Source organism: Schistocerca cancellata, chromosome 5 (genome assembly GCF_023864275.1).
Source record: "Schistocerca cancellata isolate TAMUIC-IGC-003103 chromosome 5, iqSchCanc2.1, whole genome shotgun sequence".
In the NCBI taxonomy this organism is placed as follows: Eukaryota; Metazoa; Arthropoda; class Insecta; order Orthoptera; family Acrididae; genus Schistocerca; species Schistocerca cancellata.
Window position 1 is genome coordinate 371,881,098 of NC_064630.1, and position 24,679 is coordinate 371,905,776.

A 24,679-nucleotide genomic window follows, 5' to 3' on the forward strand; every position below is an offset into this window, starting at 1 on the left:
ACACTCGGCTACAGAGTGAAATTCTCATTCCAGCTCTTATCTTTCTTGTTGGCAACACTACAGGAGCAAAGTGGGGCTTCCCTCTCTCGCCCCGCTCCATTTCCAGGGACACTTGCTGCGCTCTGTAAAAGCGCCAGAGGAAACAAAAAGAAAACTGTACGGATTATAGTTCCTTCCTCTCTCTCTCTCTCTCTCTCTCTCTCTCTCTCTCTCTCTCTCTCTCTCTCTCTCTGTCTGTGTGTGTGTGTCTCTCCTTTGTACGGGCGGCGATGTTTGGCTTAGGAAACATTTACAAGCCACGATAGCGGGTAATGTACGCTACGGGGAACGCCCGCGCGTAGCATTGTGATGGCGGCGTATTTACTGCGACCGTGGAGTCGCGCCCGCTATTACAGGCGGCGGTAACGCGCCCGCTGTCCACTACATCACGGCGGCGTGGGCGTGGGCGTCGGCGACGGCGCTTGCCTCTCTTCCTGACGTCGCCAACGACGGTGACCCGAGCAGGCAGTCCGGCAACAACCATACACTGAGGTGACAAAAGTCATCGGAGAGCGACAAGCACACACACAGCTGGCGGTTGTATCGCGTACAGGAGGTATAAAAGGACAGTGCATTGGCGGAGCTGTCATTTGTACTCAGGTGATTCACGTGAAAAGCTTTTCGAGGTGATTATGGCCGACCGACGACAATTAACAGGCTTTGAACGCAGAATCGTCATTGAATCTAGACGTACGAGACATTTCATTTCGGAAACTGTTAGGGGATTCAGTATTCAGAGATACAGTGTCAAGAGTGTGCCAAGAATACATTTCTGGCATTGCCTCCAACGCGGACAACGCAGTGACCGACGACCTTCACATAACGACCGAGAGCAGCGGCGTTTGCGTAGAGTTGTCAGTGCTAACAGACAAGCAACACTGCGTGAAATAAACGCAGAAATCATTGTGGGATGTACGACGAACGTATCCGTTAGGCAGCGAAATTTGGCGTTAATGGGCTGTGCCAGCGGACGACAGACGCGAGTACCTTTGATAACAACACGACGTCGCCTGCAGCGCGTTTCCTGGACTCGTGATCATATCGGTTGGGCTGTAGACGACTGGAATGAATCCCGATTTCAATTGGTAAGACTTGATGGCAGGGTTCGTGTGTACCGCAGAGCCCACAAAGCCATGGGCCCAAGTTGTCAACAAGACACTGTGCAAGCTGGTGGTAGCTCTGTAATGGCGTGGGCTGCGTTAACATGGAATGGGGTGGGTTCTCTGGTAGAAATGAACATGAAGTCTATGAATAGCTAAATAGTCGAGTATAACGATTCCCAATCAATGATTGGTTCATTTGGATCGGAATCCATTCCATGTGAACACAGCCCACATCACTACGGAGCCGCCACCAGTTTGCACAATACCTTGTCGACAACTTGAGTGCATGGCTTCGTGGGGTCTGCGCCACACTCGGACCCTGCCATCAGCTCTTACCAGCTGAAACTGGGTCTCATCCGACCAGATCACGGGTTTCCAGTCGTCTAGGGTCCAACTGATATGATCACAAGCCCAGGAGCGGCGCTGCAGGCGATGTCGTGCTGTTAGTCAAAGGTCGTCTGCTGCAATAGCCCTTTAACGCCAAATTTCCGACCTAATGGATATTTCACGCAGTGTTGCTTGTCTGGTAGCACTACACAAAAACCGCTGCGTCAGCCAATGCGTTGTCTGTGGTGATAGGTAATGCCTGAAATTTGGTATTCTTGGCAGACTCCTGACACTATGGCTCTCGGACCGTTTCCGAAATGGAACGTCGCATGCGTATAGTTCCAACTACGAATCGGCGTTCAAAGTCTGTTAATCACCGTCGTGCGGCCATAATCCCGCCGTAAAGCTTTTCACGTTTATCACCTGAGTACAAATGACAGCTCCGCCAATGCTCTATCCTTCTATATCCTGCGTACACTGTACTATCGCCATCTGTGCTATCCCATGACTTCTGTCACCTCAGTGTATACCACACTAATAATCATTCAAATTAAGTAATTGGCGCGAGTTTACGAAGTTTATCAGCGTAGACGCGTTGAATGTGGTAAAGACTGAAGCCACTGCATCTGGCATGACACAATTTCTCCTTCCTTGTAGCGTAAAGATTACATAACGAGGATAAAACTTGGCCTTCGTTCTCTGAGGTAGGGAAGTATCGATACATCGATGTTCATTAAATCGCGCAAATGATATTAGTGCTGTCTGTATAAAAGCTACAGCTCAGTCCGGCTCTCTAGGGCCGTCCAGAACCGACCGACGCAGTGCCATCTTCTACTAATGGTGTCATTCGTATGGCCATGTGGTCAACACACCACTCCCCCAGTCGTTGTCAGCTTCGCAGACCATGGACCCGCTACTTCTCATTCAAGTAGCTCTTCAGCTGACATCCCGATGCTGAGTACACACCGTTCTGGTTCTCTCACCAAAAAAATCCCAATCAGTGCCGGGAATTGAAAACCAGTTGTCGATATATCAGATGTAAAATATCGATATATTCGACTTTCGTACTTTTGATGAAAATTAACTGACAACTCTGGAATTGCACGCGCCTTTCTTTGCAGTTTCTCCACGTAACAGTGAGTTGAAGTATGCGTACACAATAGGGTCCCGTCAAAGTCGTGTTTCATTATAGTATTTAGAGAAGGATTGAGGAAGGAATGGGCAGTGGTCCTTTAAATGGGCCATCATACTATGCTCCTGAACTGATTTAAGAAAACCACGGAAAGCTTGAGGAAGCCACGCTCCTTCTGTATGTGGCTCTGTGCTGTGCCATCATGTGTCTGACAGACGAAATCAGAATAGCGCTAATGGCAGAATGAATTTGGTTGAAATGGCTCTGAGCACTATGGGACTTAACTTCTGAGGTCATCAGTCCCCTAGAACTGAGAACTACTTAAATCTAACTAACCTAAGGACGTCACACACATCCATGCCCGAGGCAGGATTCGAACATGTGACCGTTGCGGTCGCGCGGTTCCAGACTGTAGCGCCTAGAACCGCTCGGCCACTTCGGCCGGCACAGAATGAATTGGAAGGAGAAACTTTGAGCTTCATGTCTTTAGAGCTTAAACACTGGCTTAGTCTGGGAAGGATAGCGAGACGAACAGACTGCAGTTTTGTCAAAGGGACCATCCCAGCATTCATCTGAAGCAATTTACGGAAATCACATAGAATTTAAGTTTTTTTTTAAATAAACTCGGAAAAACTTGCTGGGATACGAGAGCAACGCCTCTCGCTGAGCCGGCGGGTTGCGTAAGTGGCTCGGAATTCTGTTGAGGCGCTGCCAAGACGTTCCTCCGTGCGGAAACTCCCGTCAGCTGATAAGGCGGGGCCAACTTCCCTGCTCGCCGGCGTGCACACTACACACCATACACTCCCTGCTGAGGTCGTAAGTACAGCGTCCTGTTCGTAGGTTGGCTCTTGCCGGAGACAGCCGCTCACCAATACCCTCTCTTCCTGACCTCTTCGCCCGTAGTGATTTCTCACGGACATAGACACAGACGAACTCATTATATTCTACATCTCTAGAATTCTCATAAGCGTTCCACAAGGTAATGCGAGCAAACTATATGAAACAGTGTTTGACTATTATGGCAACGAACGAAAGGGGCCAATAAAGAACAATGAAACAAGGAAATAATCGAAATAAACATATGTCCGAAAACCAGCTGTTTCCCCAATGCGACGTTTGCGCAAGTGCAGTCATGCCTGCGTTAGTATAGTGGCAATGTCTAAGACTAAGTTTATTTCCAAACACCGCAAGGGGCGTAAATTCTAATGTAATAAGCTGCCCTCGTTTGATCTTATCATCATTCCAGATACCTAAGTACTGGCAAACAGCTTTTGGACAACAAGTATAATGGTCGTTGCTCGCCAATACAACGGCCTGCCAGGTTTCCAGACTTGAACGACCTGGATTTTCTTTTTGTGGAGATATTTAAAACCTTTGATGTATTCCAGCCCTCGTAACACTGACGATGAACTATGGGAACGCATTGTGGACGATTGTCATTGCCTTCTGTACATGCCTGGGATTTTTTAAATAAAAAATTTGAGTGGATGAATACTTTTTGAAGTAGCCCTTGAATAAATTCTCAATTTTGTCAAATTTGTTATCGCTATGGATGTATGTATTTCCTTGTCCATCAATAAAAATAACTTACCAAAGTTCGTTGCGTATGACTAGATGTTCACATTTTATGTTCCCTTCCTTTCACGTGACATATACTTAGCTTTTTTTAAAAAAAATTACAGCTAGACGAATACTTTTTGGACTCACTGTATATAGAACGGCCCCCCTTTAGCTTTTATCAAAGATCTTTGCTAAAAGCTTCCCTACTACACTGCCAAAGATTTAACCAAAGGGCTTTGATAAGTATTTATCGCTGGCCCCGAACACTACATTGCTGACGTCACACAGACGTGCGCTCAGGCTCGTATTTATCATTGGCCGCGGTACACGTCATAGTGACGTCACGGAGAAGTGAATTAGCGTCTCCCAACGCACGCGGGGTGCCTCGATTTGAGAGTGGGCGCGTAAAGCGTGGTAGCCGGCAGCCAGCCACTCGAGTGCCACCGGGCAGCGCGCGCGCCCACGCAGCGGCGAGTGAGTCATGCGCGCGCGCAGCGCCCGTGGCCGTGCATTCCCGCGTGCCTCGCCGGGGCTGTTGTGTAGTAAGCGGCGGCCCGGCCGGCCAGCGCAGCGCCGTCACAAACCGGTTGCCCTCGTGCTGGCGCAGCTGCCTGCCGCTGGTGGTGGGGGCCGGGCCAGGCCAGGCAGCGGTGGGAGGGGAGGGAAGGCCACCCAGGTCGCGGACCACACGGCCGCGATGAATGGAGGGAATGGAAACGAAGGGAAGGGAAAACACCCGGCCTGCACGGAGCGCCGCATGCCTGTGTGCGCTCTCGGTCGCCGACGATGGAGCCGGAAAAGCTGCGCGCTGCGTTGCGTAGCTGCTGGTCTGCTACGCCGGGCTCGGGAGCTGACAAGTCTTCCGCTGCTACCGCGGGCAGGCGCCTCGGCTGGGCAGTTTCTCCGGCGCCGCCGTGCAGCGTAATGTTGCGCAACGCGACTGTAGAAAAAAGCATTGTTCCCACTTTCAGGCATTTCGGCAGTTCTTCAGTGCGAAACGTCTTAAGTTTTCTGTGGTTTAGACCTACAGGGTGTCCGAAAAGTCTTTCCCTGATTACATAAATCGATAATTCAGGCTAGAAGTAAGATACAAATATGAAACTGGTGCCTAATTATTTACAAACTATCAAAGTTTTTTTCACTCATCAGTAAACTCCCATATGAGTGAGTACCCTTGGTAGCACGTAGCACATCTAGGCGACATTCAATTTCCGTCCGCACATTAGCCAACATCACTGGAGGGATCGATTCAACGACTGTGATTATCTGTTGCCGCAGGGTTTCAAGGTCTGGTACACGTTGTCAGTAGGCTGTTTAGGTTTTTATATTGGTAACGCCAGGTAGCGCTCTATATGAAAATCACTGACTGTGCTGTGTGCAGTCTGAGGCTGGTCGGCATTGTTGCAATAGTCGCTATTGTAGTGTTGGGCAGTTGGCTGTTAACAGCGCGTAGCGTTGCGCAGTTGGAGGTGAGCCGTCAGCAGTGGTGGAGTGAGGAGAGAGATGGCGGAATTTTGAGAGCGGACGATCTGGACGTGTGTCCATCAGAAAGAGTAAATTTGTAATATTGGATATCATGGACTGATATACGAGGTGCATCCAAGTTCTAAGGCCTCCGATTATTTTTCTAATTAACTACTTACCCGAAATCGATGAAACTGGCGTTACTTCTCGACGTAATCGCCCTGCAGACGTACACATTTTTCACAACGCTGACGCCACGATTCCATAGCAGCGGCGAAGGCTTCTTTAGGAGTCTGTTTTGACCACTGGAAAATCGCTGAGGCAATAGCAACACGGCTGGTGAATGTGCGGCCATGGAGAGTGTCTTTCATTGTTCGAAAAAGCCAAAAGTCACTAGGAGCCAGGTCAGGTGAGTAGGGAGCATGAGGAATCACTTCAAAGTGGTTATCACGAAGAAACTGTTGCGTAACGTTAGCTCGATGTGCGGGTGCGTTGTCTTGGTGAAACAGCACACGCGCAGCCCTTCCCGGACGTTTTTGTTGCAGTGCAGGAAGGAATTTGTTCTTCAAAACATTTTCGTAGGATGCACCTGTTACCGTAGTGCCCTTTGGAACGCAATGGGTAAGGATTACGCCCTCGCTGTCCCAGAACATGGACACCATCATTTTTTCAGCACTGGCGGTTACCTGAATTTTTTTTGGTGGCGGTGAATCTGTGTGCTTCCATTGAGCTGACTGGCGCTTTGTTTCTGGATTGAAAAATGGAATCCACGTCTCATCCATTGTCACAACCGACGAAAAGAAAGTCCCATTCATGCTGTCGTTGTGCGTCAACATTGCTTGGCAACATGCCACACGGGCAGCCATGTGGTCGTCCGTCAGCATTCGTGGCACCCACTTGGATGTCACTTTTCGCATTTTCAGGTCGTCATGCAGGATTGTGTGCACAGAACCCACAGAAATGCCAACTCTGGAGGCGATCTGTTCAACAGTCATTCGGCAATCCCCCAAAACAATTCTCTCCACATTCTCGATCATGTCGTCAGACTGGCTTGTGTGAGCCCGAGGTTGTTTTGGTTTGTTGACACACGATGTTCTGCCTTCATTAAACTATAGCACCCACGAACGCACTTTCAACACATCCATAACTCCATCACCACATGTCTCCTTCAACTGTCGATGAATTTCAATTCGTTTCACACCACGCAAATTCAGAAAACGAATGATTGCACGCTGTTCAAGTAAGGAAAACGTCGCCGTTTTAAGTATTTAAAACAGTTCTCATTCTCGCCGCTGGCGGTAAAATTCCATCTGCCATACGGTGCTGCCATCTCTGGGACGTATTGACAATGAACGCGGCCTCATTTTAAAACAATGCGCATGTTTCTATCTCTTTCCAGTCCAGAGAAAAAAAATCGGAGGCCTTAGAACTTGAATGCACCTCGTATATATTATGACTTTTGAACACTATTAAGGTAAATACATTGTTTGTTCTCTATCAAAATCTTTCTTTTGCTAACTATGCCTATCAGTAGTTAGTGCCCTCAGTAGTTTGAATCTTTTATTTAGCTGGCAGTAGTGGCGCTCACTGTATTGCAGTAGTTCGAGTGACGAAGATTTTTGTGACGTAAGCGATTCATGAAAGGTATAGGTTAATGTTAGTTAGGGCTATTCTTTTGTAGGGATTATTGAAAGTCAGATTGCGTTGCGCTAAAAATATTGTGTGTCAGTTTAAGCACAGTCATGTATAATTTATCTAAGGGGATGTTTCAACGTGTTCAGTAGACCTCATCCTTGACATAACCCCATAAAAAGAAGTCTAATGGGGTTATGTCAGAAGAGCGTGGAGACCAAACCGCTGGCCCATCACGACCAATCCATCGCCCAGGAAAGGTCATATCGAGATAGGCACGGGCGTCCAAACCCCAATGAGGCGGTGCACCGTCTTGCTGAAACAAGACACCGGGATGGTACTGAAACAGCTGAGGAACAGCATACAGTTGCAACACGTCCAGATACACTGCAGATGTGACGGTAGCCTCAGCGAAGAAGAATGGCCCGATAATTCGATCGTGCAATAGCGCGCACCAAACATTCACCTTTGGACTGCCTCTGGTGCACTCCATGACCTCGCCAGGGGGTTGTGAACCCCAAATGCACACATTATGGCGATTCACTACTCCACTGACAAAAAAGGTCGCTTCGTCGGAAAAGGCAATTCGTCTGAGATAACCATCATCGTCCTCAATACGTGATAGCATTTCGACTGCAAAGTCATAACGACGTGTACTGTCATTGGGCAACAAGGCCTGAACGATTTGCACTTTGTATGCACGAAACAATAAACGTTTGTGTAAAATGTCATGGAGAGAGCGTTTTGGCATCTGTAATTCACGTGAGGCCCTGCGCACCGATTTCTTCGGACTTCGCAGAAAAGACTGCCTTACAGCTTCCACCCTGTCTGCTGAGGTTCTTGGTCGGCCAGACCTCGGAAGGTCAGCAACCGATCCTGTGTTCTTGAACTTCTCATACCAGGCTTTAATGCTCTTGATATCAGGTGGATTCCTTGCAAATGTTGTCTGGAAGCGGCTCTGCACTGTGGTTGATGATCGTGTCTCATGGTACCACAGGACACACTGTGCCTTCTCCTGATTGGTTAACATGACTTCATGGGCACTGCGCCTCATCCACTACTTACGTACTGCGAACCTAAAACAGAAAAAAAAGACTTTGATAGTTCTAAACAATTCGACACAAGTTTCATATTTGTATCTTCTAGCATGAGTTATCAATCTGTGTAATCAGGGAAAGACTTTTCGGACACCCTGTATTTCATTTTGACTGGGATTTAGGGGAATTTGGGGTAAAATCGAACTTGAAGTGGTAATCCTGTTATTGGGCCCCTCTCTGTGGCCGCACCGATTTATCAAAGGAGATTCCCTGAGACTGTTATTGCATATAATCCGTCTAATTTGCACTTGCTGTAATAACTGTGCTATTACCGTCAGTAAGGGTGTCATCAGAGCTTAATCATATTACTACACTAATCGCAGAAAAGGAAGAAGGAAGGAAAATTGGCTTTAACTTCCCGTCGACATAGAGGTCATTAGACACACAGCACCAGCTCGGATTGTGTCAAGGATGGGGAAGGATATCGGCCGTGCCCCTACCGGGAACCCATTCCGGAGCCGGCCGTTGTGTCCGAACGGTTCTAGGCGCTTGAGTTCGGAACCGCGCGACCGCTACGGTCGCAGGTTCGAATCCTACCTCGGGCATGGATGTGTGTGATGTCCTTAGGTCAGTTAGGTTTAAGTAGTTCTAAGTTCTAGGAGACTGATGACCTCAGATGTTAAGTCCCTTAGTGCTCAGAGGCATTTGAACCATTTTTTAATCCATTCCGGCATTTGCCTCGAGTGATGTAGGTATATCACGGAAATCCAAAATTTGTGTGGCCGGAAGCGGGTGTGAACCGTCGTTGCGTCACCTCGCTCGGTACTAATCGCACGAAAAGCTAGATTACACCGGGACGTGTGAAGATGTGACACTGTGTGGTGTCGGGATGCGAGAAGGGAAATATTTTCGTGTTTGTTTTCCAGCTGATCCCAAGTAGCACGGAATGTGGAGAAAGTCTGTGATAGATATGTGTAGCCATTTTCATTTTCTGCTGACAAAAAGTAGATAATGAATGCAGACGTCAAGCTCTCATCGAAGCTAAGAATTTTGGGGTTGAAGGTCAGGAAGAAATTTAAAAAATAACATATTAAATTTACTGAAATAAGTTACTAACCCTGAAAGATCATCGTGGCCATTTTACTTGCGAAAACGTCAAAGTGGACATTTCACTTTTACTAGCAATTTCATCGTGAACTACTGAAGTAGAAAGATTATTCAGTGTTCTCAAAAATGTAAAAAGTGCCAGATGGAATAGACAACCACAAGTAGTTGCTTCATACAAAACTGGGAATTATATGAATATGTAGTGTTGTTCTTTCGGACCTTTCATAAAGAACAGACGCCACACATTCATGTAATTGATTTGCCTCAGTGGGCAATGTATCCACCTCCTCCAGTGCCACTGCACAGTTACGTTAGACCTCCTGCGGGAATCTCAAAATAGCGAGCATGGAGGACATGGACGGGGACCGCAACTGCAGATGGGCGGCGCTAAGAGGGGGTGTGGATCGGCCGGGAGGCAATTGCGATAAACACTGTGTCCGGATGGCATAGTTGTTAGTGCAACTGTCTAGTACGCAGGAGACCCCGGGTATGAATACCATTCCAGCACACATTTTCACTTGTTGTCTCTGATTTCGCATGAAGTCCCGATGCAGCTGACCTCAATATTTGCTTCCCTTCTTTTTCATTTCCTTTCCTCCCCCCCCCCTTCTCCCTCCACTTTCAATGTACATAAAATTGGAAATACTATCTAATTGCTCAATTTCAGAATCCAACAGTGCTATGCTAAATGCAGTGAAGACATATACAAGTAATGCTTTCTGTTTCTGAGCCCGTAGATCTGTGAATGATTCGTACAGTGTACTATAAGAATTTTATGTTGTTGTTGTGGTCTTCAGTCCTGAGACTGGTTTGATGCAGAAGAATTTTATATTATTAAATATCTGAAGGAATGTTGTTCTTTATGGTAATTATATTCTCTAAATCTCGTGATTTTTGGGGAATTTTAGGGATAATTCAGAAAGAAACTATGCTACAACCAAAATCGTAAGTGGAAACACTGGGAAAAATAAAAAACCAACTGTGTCACTACGCAAAGCGAACTGAAAACCTCGTATTTACGCTAGAGAAAATTGGCACATACTTACGTAGTCAGGGCTAAGCGAAGCTTGAGGTGTGCAAAGAGCGACCCCACTTGATAGTGTATGACTGGAAACGACTGATTTGTAGTGATGAATCACACTATACTCTGTGGCAATTCGATTGAAAACCGAGCGAGGTGGCGCAGTGGTTAAACACTGGACTCGCATTCGGGAGGACGACGGTTCAATCCCGCGTCCGGCCATCCTGATTTAGGTTTTCCGTGATTTCCCTAAATCGCTCCAGGCAAATGCCGGGATGGTTCCTTTCAAAGGGCACGGTCGACTTCCTTCCCCGTCCTTCCCTAATACGATGAGACCGATGACCTCGCTGTCTGGTCTCCTTCCCCTAAACAACCCAACCCAATCCGATGGAAGGGCGTGTGTTTGCCGAAAGCCTGTAGAACGGTACCTGGCATCACGTGTAGTGCCAACAGTGAAGTACAGAAGAGCTGGTGTTACGGTATGGGGTGTTCCTCGTGGTTCATCTACATTTACGTGATTACTCTGCTGTTCATAACTGTCTAGCAGAGGGTTCAATGAACCACCTTCAAGAAGCTGTCTCTAAAGTTCCACACTCGAAGAGGGCTACTGAGATTGTCTCCTATGTCTTTGATATAGATCAAAAACAATAGAGGGCCTGTAAAACTTCCTTGGGAATGCCAGATATTACTTCTGTTTTACTCGATGACTTTCCGTCTATTAGTACGAACTGTGACCTTTCTGACAGGACTCACGAATCCAGTCGCACAACTGAGGCGATATTCCATAGGCACGCGGTTTGATTGGCAGACGCTTGTGAGGAACGGTGTCGAAAGCCTTTTAGAAATCTAAAAATAAGGAATCAGTTTGACATCCCCTGCCGATAGCACTCATTACTTCGTGAGTATAAGGAGCTAGTTGTGTTACACAAGAACGATGTTTCCTGAATCCGTGCTGACTGTGTCAATAATTCGTTATCGTAGATAATTTAGCGTTTAAGGAAATGCTGTACATGGACGGATATGAACCCACTTTTCCAGCATTTTTTACAGCATACACAATGCAGAGTAGTAGTTTGTAGCAGCATGATAATGCACCATGTGATGCATCCATGAAGCAATGGTTAGTGGACATCAACATTCATGAAGTAGACTGACCAGCCCAATGTTATGATCTGAATCCAATGCAGTAACTTCGGGATGCGTTAGAACGTCAATTTTGCTCCAGACTTCAGCGTCCAACAACACTAGAACTTTCTCTAGTTTCTGCTCTTGAGGAAGAATGGCTTGCCACTCCCCCACGCATCATCAGACCCCTCATTGAAAGAGTCGTCAACAGCCGTCATAGGGTGTCCACACCATCATACCTTGTTCACTAATAGATGTCTGGATACTTTTGATCAGATGGTGCGGTTCTTTGAGAGACTGGAAATTTCATTTTTGCAGTCTAAGTTGCATATTGAACGCAACTAAGACGCAACTATCATGACGCTGCGATCGCAACATCCGTGTCTTACATTCGCGCCGAGTGAGGAGAAGCGGATGTGCCTTCTGCTCAAGGTCACGGGAAGGCAAAAGAAATCTTTGGAAGTGTAGCGCCGGCCGCGGCGCGGAGCGAGCAGATTGGGAGGTCTGGTAATTGCGAGGTTTAAACGCGCGGCCGGCGAGCGTGCGCCGACATGGCGGACGTTGGGCTAGGTCGTGCGCTCGCAATTAAACTGCACTAAAGGCGGGGGCACGGCCGCACCGTAAAGTACGAGCGGCAGGGCAGCCCGTGCCGGCAACATGAAACGCGGGCAGCGCGCCTGTGTTGTCTGCCAGGTGCCATACCTAGGCCTGGCCAGCTAACCTCTCCTATTATTCCTTCGTGCCATCTGCCCCCTAATGTCCAATACCACATTTCCATTATGACTATTTCTTGGAACAGGACGGCACACGAAATGACACCATTTTGTTTTTGAATAAACGCTTTGCTATTATGACAAACTCGAAGGAACATTGAAACGTCCCCTTTGGAAAATAATAAATGACAGTGCAGGAAAACCTCTGACGTTATTTGGCTTTCAAACAGCTGAGCAAAACTGAACGTACTCAGACATTTTACTTATTCTGACCATCACTAAACTGACACACAATATTTTTAGCGCAATGCAATCTGACTTTCAATAATCCCTACAAAAGAATGGCTGTGACTAACAATAACCTATACCTTTCATGAATTACTTAGCTTACAAAAATCTTCGTTACTCGAACTACTGCAATACAGCGAGCGCCAATACTGCCAGCTAAATAAAAGATTCTGACTACTGAAGGCACTAACTAGGCATAGTTAGCAAATAAAAGATTTTGGTAGACAACAAACAATGTATTTACCTTAATAGTGTTGAAAAGTCATTAGATATATATAATCTCAGTACATGACATCCAGTCTTACAAATTTCATTTTTCTGACGGACACACGTCCAGATCGTCCTTTCTCAAAATTCTGCCATCTCTCTCCCCACATCCACCACTGCTGGCAGCTCACCTCCAACTGCCCAACGCAACGTGCTGTTCACATGCAACTGCCCAACACTACAATAGCGAATATTCCAACAATGCCAACCAGCCACAGATTGCACACAGCACAGTCAGTTATTTACACACAGAGAGCTACGTGGCGTTACCAACATAAAATCCTAAACAACCTACTTACAACATGTGTTACCATGGCATAAATTCTGTGGAGAATTGTTTTAGCCCATGACGTTCTCAAGATGTCCACCATCTTCATTCCTAACTTCCTTCATTCGAACACTGATATTAGCGATAACCCTATGCCACATGCCTTCCTTGATTTGACTGCAAGCTTCAAGAATAAGGCGTCTGAGCTCCATGAAATCACGTGGATGTTTCGGGAAAGTTGTTTCCTTTAGGTGCCCTCAGTGGCGGCTCATGAGTGTACATTCTGGAAGTTCACAAATTTTTAGATTCAGATAAATGTCAGTGTGAAATTAATAACGTCTGGTGTATAACACCTACGCTTATCAACAAGTGTATACAAATACAACCACTGCCAATAATAATAACACTAATAATAATAATAGTAATATGTATAATTATATGACAAAAGAAAGAATTGTTTCTGTGGAATTTTGTTGTTTTCTGCATAATTAAAAGTCCAGTTCAGTGCAATAACGAAATAATTTGTAAGCTTCTGCAACTCTCCATTTCGCATTTTTGTGTACGTGGGAGTTTTCGTGCTTTTCCACTTTTTTCGGACCAAATGTAGAAGATCCCTAACAGATGTGTTCACGAACTTACTTTTGGGCTAAAATCAGATATTCTTACGCTGTTGCCGCACAACAGCTTATAGTAACTGCACACTTCCTTGTTAAATGTTCGCCTGTAGTCACGCTTATTTGGTTTCGTCACTCACCCAGTCAGAGGATCTGTTCTCCGAGGCCTAGTTCCTTTGCGGCTAACTTTTACTGGTAATTTACTTTTCTGTTCCCAGAATGAGATTTTCACTCTGCAGCAGAGTGTGCGCTGATATGAAACTTTCTGAAAGATTAAAGCTATAACCCGCATATCTAAAAGCTCGTAAAAGAAATCTGACACAGTGTCTGCAGTATTTGGCCTTGCTCCATTTTGCGTGAATCACTGCATATTGAAGGGAAACACAGTAGCAAGAAGCTGTGGAACGAAACTAATTGCGGAGAATGCTCAAATAACGCTCACTGTTTGATTTATTCAAAGAAAAAAGGTCCTATAAGCCCGTGATTGGGAATTGCGACCCACGCTGTAATCCTCGGAGCATGATATTGTCGTTCATGAAGCGCTTCTGGATTTTCAGTAGCCCAAAAGCGTACATTTCTTTTGTTGACGACGTCGTCCATATGAAAATGCGCCCCATCTGAAAACCAATGTTTTTGAGAATTTGGTTCCTAGTCTCCGCCCAGCGAGCAATCAGTAGTTTCTGCCGCTTGTGTTTTGCAGAGGGCTTCTGAGCGGAGGTCATCTTGTACGTGTACGTCCGGAGATCTGTTGTAAGAATGCGTTGACGGAGAGTCTAGATATGCCCACTTGCGCTGCTGCCTTTCTGCACGAGAATGTTTACCCATAGAAACACGGAAAAGAGTATGCAGCAAACTATTAGAACAGTACGATAATTTTGGAGATGACTTCCTTGCAAGAAATGTTATGGGAAATGAAATACGACGGAATCACTTTGAACCGGTATCGAAACGGAAATCGATGGGATAGCATTAATGGAACTCGCCGGACAAGAAGAAATTCAAACCTGCACCTTCAGCAGGAAAAATGACGGCTACTATGGCTTTTGATTCAGTAAGACTGTTTCTTGTGGACATCATGCCACACGGAAACACTATCAATGCTCACGGCTATGTGACAAAAACTTCATACTCGAATGTGTCGCGCTCGACAACATCGGCAAAAACATGAAGCAGAATGTTTCGCTGTTGCATGACAGCGCCCGGTCACACGTCAGTGAGAGAACCATCACAGAGATCACAAAGCTTGAGTGGACAACTTGAGAACTCCCTCCCTGCAGTCCTTATCTGGCACCCTCTGATTACCGCCTCTACGGTAAACTGAAGGAATCCCTTCGCAGAATGAGATTTGAAGATGCTGGGTCTTTTAAGATGGCTGTTAAACAATGACTCAAACATACTGCTCCTGAAATGGGGTTATACAGGCCTTAAATCCATGGTGGTGTAAGGTAATTGAAAGAGATGGAGATTACATAGAAAAAATATATTTTGTCTCTCGAGAGAATATATCAACATACTGGTACTGTAAAAATGGGTGAGTAAGCCAAGCTATTAACAACAATTATTTTCTAGACCCATAATGAAATCTGAACAGGCATTAAGTCCGCCGTCTGTCTGTGCTTTAGTTTTTAGACTTTTATTTACTGTATGTATTTCAAAATGGAATACTCTCTTTGTAATTCTGAAGGCAGCAAGGGTAAAATACAGGGGGCGAAAGGTTATACACAGTTTGTACAGAAACCAGACGGCAGTCTAGGGACATGAAAGGGAAGCGGTGGTTGAGACGGATGTTAAACATGGTCCTCGATCCTAAAATGAACTAAGAAATATTTGGAGTAGGAATTAAAGTTCAGGGGAAGGAAATAAAAACTTTGAGTTTGCTGATGACATTGTAATTCTGTCAGAGACAACAAAGGACTTGGAAGAGCAGTTGAATGGAATGGATAGTGCCTTGGAAGAAGGATATAATATGAACATCAACAAAAGCAAAAACGGCCATGGAATATAGTTGAATTACATGCTTTGATGCAGGGGGAATTGGTGAAGGAAACGAGACACTTAAAGTGACTTTTGTTCTTTGGGCAGCAAAATAACTGATGATGGCCGATGTAGAGAGTATGTAAAATATAGACCGGCAATGGATGTAAAATATAGACTGGAAATGGCAAGAAAAGCGATTCTGAAGAAGGGAAAGTTGTTAGTGTCGAATGTAGATTTAAGTATTAAGAAGTCTCTTCTGAAAGCATTTGAATGGAGTGTACACATGTACGGAAGTTACATGGACAATAAACAGTTTGGACAAGAAGAGAATAGAAGCTTTTGAAATGCTGAAGATAAGATGGCGAGATCACGCAATTAATGAGGAGGTGCTGTATAGATCTGAGAAGAAAAGAAATTTATGGCACAGCATGACTAGGAGGAGGACACATTCTGAGAGGTCAAGAGAGCACCAATGAGAGAGTGAGGGTGGGGGGTGGTAAAAATCGTATGGGGAAACCCAGTGAATCCAGTAAGCAGATTGAGATGGTTATTGTAGTTATTCGGAGATGATGAGGCTTCCACAGAATAGAGTAGCATGAAGAGCTGTATCAAACCCAAGTCTTCGGACTGAAGACCAAAACGACAACACAAGTATTTGGAAGGGAAAGCGAAATCGTCAGCGTTTTCAAAATTAGATAGATAGATAGATAAGACAACGAATGAAAATATACTGGGTCGAATTTGGGGGGTGGCGGGGGGGGGGGGGATAAATTTATGGCACAACTTGACTAAAAGAAAGGATCGGTTGTAGGAAGCATCAAGGAATTGTCATTTCGATAATGGAAGGAAGCGTGGCTGAAATTGTAGAGGGAGGCCAAGGCTTAAATACAATAAGTAGGTTCAAATGCATGTAGGTTGCAATAGTTATGCAGAGATGAAGAGGCTTACAAAGGATATACTAATGTGCAGCGCGGCGTTAAAGCAGGCTCCGGACTGAAAACCACAACACTTCGTTACAGATAACTGAATCCTCTGCAAAATGGACTGAGCGTGCTACTAATATTGTCTGGCGCAGTACGCATGCGGTCTCCCCCCGTCTCCGCCATCCCTTTCGACATTACTGATGATTAGAATAGTATTATCGCTCTCTGTGACGAAAGGTGGTAGGCAGCATAAAGAGGCTGCGGTACCTTTGCGAAGCCATCGGCTGTGTGTCCAGCGGCAGGTGGCGAACACAATGGCGGCTAATGGAAGGCCCCACGTCACCCACACTGCCGGCTCTATTAGCAGCCAAACACGTCCGGGCAGCTGTGCGTGGGAATCCCACCGACAAACACGCCGCTGCGGTAGCTGTCTCAGAGGCGCTGCAACGCACCAGAATCAGCAAGACCGGTAGTCCGTTCGTGAAGCCTTATGTATTCGTTCAAAGCATCACAAATGGTTCCGAAGTGATGGGTGCCTAATGTTTCTCTCTCTCTCAATCTCTCTCTCTCTCTCTCTCTCTCTCTCTCTCTCTCTCTCTCTCCCCGCCCCCCTCCAGAGAAGATAAGGATACAGCCAAATTCGTCCAGCGAATAGGAAGCCACGCCTTTAAACACAAGACGTTTAATTACTTACAGACAGCTTCTTTCTTAAAATATTGTCCACCTCAACAAAATTCGATCCCCGCTGCAGGGATTGTATTCTGGAGCAACGTTTGTGCGGTTGGTCAAGAAATATCGTCTTAAAGAAGTTCTCTGTGGCAAATACCTAAACTGTAGGGTGCACAAGTCTTGAGAAATGAAGCTGCCTAGTAGCTCAGAAGATTTTATATAGTATGATGACGGTTGGCTGTAACCATACCGGCATGCCTGGGTAACATCTATGTTGTGAGGCCCCGTCATTTCTCTTCTCTGCTTCTTCTTCATTAACAACAATGTTTCCAACACACTTTTGGGATGCCTGTCGAGGACTCTATTAGTGCCTAAACGCTAACGAAATACACTCACGGAAAAAATCGCATCGCCAAAAAAAATTAATGTATAGTAATGAAATTTCGGGATTGCAGTTGCCTCGGTAGCACATTTAAGTGATTAACGTTGCAAGATCGCAAGTTAATGCACGTGCGAGATAAGCCATTGCAAATGTGAAATGCTGGTACATTAATGACCGATGTAACCGCCAGCATGTTGAATATAAGCATGCAAAACATGCATGCATTTTGTTTTACAGGTGCCGAATGTCAGTTTGTGAGATGGAGTTCCATGCGTGTTGCTGCTGGTCAGTCAACACAGGGACTGTTAATGCTGCTTGTGGAAGCTGCTGGAATTGTCGTCTGATATGTGCTTCATTGAAGACAGATCTGGTGATCGAGCAGACCAAGGCAACTTGTCTACACTTTGTAGAGCATGTTGGGTTCCAACAGCGATACGTTAGCGAGCGTTGTCCTGCTGGAAACGACCACCTGAATGGTAGCACAACTGATCGAATCATCAGACTGACGTATAATAATGCAGTCAGGATGTGTGGGGTAACTTGGAGAACGTTCCTGCTGTCACACGAAATCGCACCTCACACCGTAACTCCAGGTGGAGATGCAGTGTGTCTAGCATGCAGGCAGGTTGGTAACTGTCACCAAGGCAGAACCACCTTTCATCACAAAACACAACAGCTCTCCAGCCTGCCCTCCGATGGGCTCTCACTTTATACCCCTGAGGTCACAAACGGCGGTGGTTTAGGGTCAGTGTAATGCACGCTGTAGGGTGTCTGATTTGGATCTGTCCTTGATGTAACAGATCTGTTACAGCTCGTTGCGTCACTATGGGGCCAACTGCTGCAGATGCAGTACGATGCGCCAGCGCCATACGCCGGAAATAGTGGTCTTCCCTCTCGGTAGTGCCACGTGGCCGTCCCGAGTCAGATCTTCTTGCGACCTACACAATCGTGAGCATCATTGCCAGCAATCATGTACAGTGGCTAAATTTCTGCCGAGTTTTTCTGCAGTATCGCAGAAGGAACATAGAACTTCTCGTATCCCTACTACACGTCGTCGTTCAAACTCAGTGAGATGTTGATAATGGCGCTTTTGTCGCCTTAAAGGCACTTTTGACTAACGTGAAATCACCACGTCCATAGTGGCGCTACTAGCTCCACTCTCATGTAACTGGCATGAAATGTGAGTAGACATCATCTTTGATCATGTGTAGCAACACGTGTACCAAGTTTCGTATATGTCACACAACTCCTTCTTGGTATTGCTATTTTTCTGTTTTCCCGTCAGTGTAGATAGTCCCTTCTCCATCGCGAGAGAAATTGCTTTGAAACGTTGAGTTAGTGAAGAAGGCGTAGAGAAACGGCGAAGTCTAGCAAACCAGAATATATTTACTTATATCGACAACGACCACAAAAACGTGCAGTATAATACTTACCTGTACAGACTTGATTCTCTTGTCGGTTTGTCATCGGTCTCGGTCCCTTATGTCTGCCCGCGAAAGACAAACTACGTACACAAAATTTTAAAGTGTTTAGAGAAGATAAAAAGCAACACTTTATGTGACAAAAAGGTCACAGGTCGACCGTTTTCTCGCTAAAGGTCTACGAAGGTGTTGACGCTACTGATGTACAGACGCGATGATCAAGATGCCATCTGATAAGTCTGTTTTAGGTATTTGTGTCGCTCCTATGAGTTTAATATTGTGGGGGGAGATGAACCGTTGGTGTACGAGGGGCCAAGAGCCTGCAGCCACTATTAATGAAACAACTGGTTGTTCTGAACCTGTTAGACTATCATATTAGCAAGCATATGCCCGTTGTGCATTAATGTAAAAAGATGGAATTTCCAGTAACACCTCTAAAACAATATTCATCACGCGGCAGTTTGAACACAGCCCTGAACATTACCAGTGTCAAAACTTTCACAGACCCTATAGCACCTGTGAAATTTTCGTCAGATAAAAAAGTCTTATTTTGTCTCTCCTAAACAATCCAAAATTTTGTATCCGTAGTCTTTACGCCCTGCATTTTGTTTAGCAAGACGCATTGTTACACGGCAGTAAATGGCGCTCATTATAGCTGTACGAAACTGGGGAAGGTACTGGGTGGAGAGGATAGGATTTTATCTTTGCTAAATTTCGTCAGGACATCTTGGATTTATAGAAAACATTCCAACAGCATGGTGCTGAAAGCAGTCAGTGTAAAACACACTATACTTGTGTAAACTGAGGGCAGGAGAACCATGTTCTAAAGCAGAATAGCTTCTTAGAAAACTGCGGCCGGTTGTGGAGCGAAGGTAAACAAGACTCTGAAGGTAAAAAATTGTGGGGGACATCAAGAGCAGCAGAGAATTCCTAACATTTGTTCCATTAGATACTGAAGATGGTGCTGTTCGTGGTGGTGAAAGAAGCGGTGGGATCTTGATTATGATGATACTGATGACGGTCATTTACAGCAGCTGCTACTTTCTGACTGGAACATCTTATTCGTATGAATTACCCGAGATACGACACTTTTCTATAACTGACTCTCACTGCACCCACTGTGTTTCATGAAAATGGTGACTGCAGCTTTCCATTCCGTGATGGTGCACAAAATCAAATTTCTACACTGCCATGATGTTAACGTTCTCGAAGCGAAAGTTCAGAGACGAGTATAAAGCTTCGCTTGCAAGTTTGCTCTCACGTCCGTTTCGACTTTTCGGATAAACGAAATTAGCGTTTGCACCAAGAGTTAATGTAACCCAGCGTTTATGAAAGCATAAAAAGTAACGCCTTACGATTTTGAGACTACACCGCCTTTACATTTTCCCGAAATCTTTGCCTGACATGATGATTCTTCGAGGAATATGTCCAGTGAATGGCTGTGACCTGGTGAAGGTTTAAGCGATGACGCATCTCAAGTTGTAAGTAGCAATGGGCACCAGCTGAACCTAGATAACCCAGGCTCACATGTTTGTCAATAGCGGAAGGAGGCGAACATCTGGCTTCCTCTGCACACGCCTCTTTCCATTTCGTTTATCCTCTGCACACGCCTCTTTCCATTTCGTTTATGCTTGTAAATGCTGGGAATGAAACCAACACACATTAAACAGCAGGAAACTAAAATATCCAGCCAACGTACGAACCTAGAACTTTCCAATTAGATGTCTCGACACTCATTAATTCTAGCTACACAGACGTACATTATTTTTTCCCCTCTATTGATAGTTGTGATGCCTTTAACATGTTCTCCGTATACCACCGTAATGTGTGTGCTGCAGGAAACATTATGAGAAACGAGAAGTAGTGATATGCATGTGTTCTAAAAAAAATATAGCCAGAAGCTCGTTCCGAACTGTTTCTATTGACTAGTTTCGAGAGGTGTGGTTGTCACCTTCAAATCTTTAAAAACTTCTTAGTTGTACGTCACATTCCATTGTGCATTCAGTACTCATACCATGTTAACATTTTAGTGGAGAGTATACTGCACATTCCACACGGGGTTGTCAAAAATAAAATTACAAACATGTTTCTGACAAGTAAAAATATGCGCTGGTAAAATGCAGCTTGTGTAACTTGGCATGTCTACATATGTAGCAATCCTTTGATGCTTGTCAGTTGTTAAAATCCACAATCCTAAAAGTGTAGATTTAAACCAATGTTTACATATACATGACGAGTGACGCACATCTTGCAACCTTCTTATTCGAAATGGTGCACAATGTCGGTATAGTCCATACGAAAGAGCAATAGAGATGATCGAAGAACTCTGGGAGAGAAATATGACGTATTCGAGGAAAGCTGTGCGAACATTCTGCTGCCATCCACGTAAACCTCGTGTAGGGATCAGGAAAATAAGATGGCAGAGATGAAGGCCCATGCATAGACGTCAGAACAGTCAGTTTCCTGTCGCTCAATCCGCGAATAGAACGCAACAGAAAATTGCCAATATCGGTGCGAAGTATCTCTGCCATACACTGTCCAGTGGCTCGTAGAGCAAACAGGATGATTCAGCAGTCACTACCGCTGTCGTTTTATGCGACCCGGAATGTAATATCTGGCATTCATAAACCATGCGCAAAATTTTCATATTCTCTCTCGCGCTACGTGCGAACTATTGGTCCTACAGAAAAAAAATGAACAGAACCCTTTTGTAAGAAATGTAATGTAGTTAAATTTTGTACTGGGATATGTTTTCGCTGGAGATCACGGTTTTCGAGTTCCAGAAAAACGTACAAAATGTCCTTCAAACGCACCTTCACCCCCACACTCATCCGTCACCAGTCAGGACTTCTAGTGTGTTGTTCGTGGCACTCCCTCCTACCATCTGTCCTATTGGCACACTCGCTACAGGCAGCTACTTTTAGTATCAACAAAAAATAGACAAAAATGTGGAACACTACTGCCCACGAGAAACATCAGACCCTCCAAAAGACCTGACACAAGACCAGCCGGTATGAAATTAACGCGACGTGCCTGCAAAACAATTAATCGGATTCGCACAGGCCACGACGACTGTGCTGAAAACCTCTACCGATGAGGAAGGACTTCATCTTCTCAATGTGACTGTGGAAATGAACGCCACACGATCCATCACCTTGTAAAAAGTTGTAGCAGAAGAGCGTACCAAGGGGAACTTGGAAGATTTCGTTGAAGTGACAGAGGCAGCCCTTGAATGGATCGACAAATTAGATATTAATTTATAGTCTTATTTTTAAAAAATTATGACATTAATATATTTTTGAAAAAATTTGTAAAATTATGTAATCCACAATTGTTGCCATACGCTAAATAAATAAATATCCTACCACGAACTATTCCCAATGTTAGACCTTTTTGGGTCTCTACTGATACGGCTGTTACGCTACCAACATAGTCGCCTACTTCGTTAACATAATAAATTTAAACGTGCCCGTGAGGGTGATGAACGAAAAACTACTTTTGTAAATGTTTCGCTAAAACTAATTACGTTAACAATTCGATCCAAACTTAACCCGTACAATCACAATAGTTTGGTAGGCAGAAGGCGTGACGAATACGACGATCTAATTGTTTATTTTATGCTGATAAAATTCACAAAATTGCTTGGTAAAATATACATAAACGTCAATCTTGCAATTTGTAAGTGCACAGCTAAGCCGGTGGTGTAGTAACGCCAGATAATCAAGACCAAAAAAGATCGTATGTGGGAAATACTTCTTGCTGTCGGAAATCTATTTTCAGAGATAGGAGGGAGTACCATGAACAACATACTAGAAATCCTGATCAGTCGGATCTGAGTGTGGGGGGGTGAGGGTGTGTTTGAATGTCACTTTTGTACGTATTTCTTGAATAACAGGAAAACTACAGCCTCTAGCGAAAACGTATCTCACTACTAAATTTAACTACATGAAATGTCCTACAAAAATATGTTGTTCGCTTTTTCTATAGGACTAAAAGTTTGCGCATGCGCATGACAGACAGATATAATACTGCAGGTTGCATAAAACGACAGCGATAGGGGCAGCTGAATCACCTTGTCTATGCAGATATATATTCCACTCACCAGACTTCCTTTCATATTTCATCATCGTGAAGCCTATTAAGGATAGCGAACGATGCAACTCGGAGAATGGCGCAACGTTGTGTTTAGTGATGAGAGCCATGTCTGACGTATCAGTGACGGTCGTCCGAGCAGGCGGTGTCGACTAGGAAAGTAGCAACTGTGGGAGTGCATTAGGCAGCGATGTGCTGCAAAATCTCCGGGCACTGCAGTACTAGGAGCGATAGCATACCGTAGGAGTACATTTCTGATATTTGTAGAGGGAACACTGTGCAGTGCAAGATTCAATCAGAGCTGAGCAGAGGACAAGAAATAATAATGAAATTTATGAGACGTTGAACCAGCCCAATGTTTCAAAATATCAAAAGAGCAGATTACTTTAATGGGTTGGTCAGTTAGTATGCCAGAGACCAAGGTTCCTAAGCAAGCTTTTATTGCCTAAAAAAAAAAAAAAAAAAAAAAAAAAAAAAAAAAAAACACCCTGGGCTGGGCAAAAAGAGATGGGAAGGATGCGGAAGCTTTAAAAGATGTGTGTTGGGTGGAAACGGGAATGGACAGATTACAGTGGAGACAGATTGTAAACATAGCGCTTGGTCTCCCGGGCTGGTGCCCGCTGGATCAGTGTATAAAGTATGTAGCATAAAAGGTAAAAAATCATTGTGAAAAGTTTCAGCTCTGCCTGACATTTTATAAACACGAACACGCATTTTTATGAACTATAATTCGTAATTTTTTATTGCTCTCCATTATTTGACTATCAAGTACTTTATACCCAACCTTTTCGGGAAGCGGAACATCATATTCCACCTTACATCTTCGAAGGCAACGAAGTGAAATAAAGGGGATAATAGGGATGATGGCGCGGTAACAGGAGTCACACACGGCGCGGATTTGCGGAATAAGAGAAGTGGGCAAGGCGGCGCCGCGCGCTAGCGTAGGTGCGGCATTCCATCAGAACCTGTGTCGGCGCTCGGCGCGGTGCGCCGGCGGCCAGCTAGGCGCCATTGCCGGTTTGTCCAGGTTACGCCGCCGTGTGTGGCCGGAAGCAGGTATACAACAAGAACCGAGCGAAAGCGGCCCGGCCGCAAGAGACGGGCACGGGCCGGCCGCGCTCTTAATGAAGACGTAACGGCCGGCCACGCCAGGATCTAGGCTCACCGCGGCCGCCGAAAGCGGGCCCATGGCGCAGGATCCAGGTTCGCCCACTCTGCTAAGGCCGGTTGGCATTTTCCGGTACTGTTCAGCATCGGAGGCTGCAGTCTGCGACTCAAAACTCTTGACTATCTTCCTGCATACCAATTTCCTTAATAAATGAATTGTTAATTTACTAATTAGTTCTAAGTTTCGACGAATGTAACGCTACAGACTTATTAAAACACTAAGAAACCAAATAAGCTTCATTTTAAGGACGTGTACCATTTAACATTGTGATAAGACGACTGTCTTAGTCGCTAAGATGGCAGGTCAAATGTAAATGACAGCAAAGAAACCTATGTTCAGCGCTGGAACGA

General features: G+C 45.1%; 1 protein-coding gene across 1 annotated transcript in view; it reads left to right on the forward strand.

Annotated features, from left to right (window-relative positions):
• Positions 1–24,679, forward strand: part of LOC126187389 (protein patched) — a 163,407-nt gene that overhangs the window by 51,814 nt on the left and 86,914 nt on the right. The window lies entirely within an intron of this gene.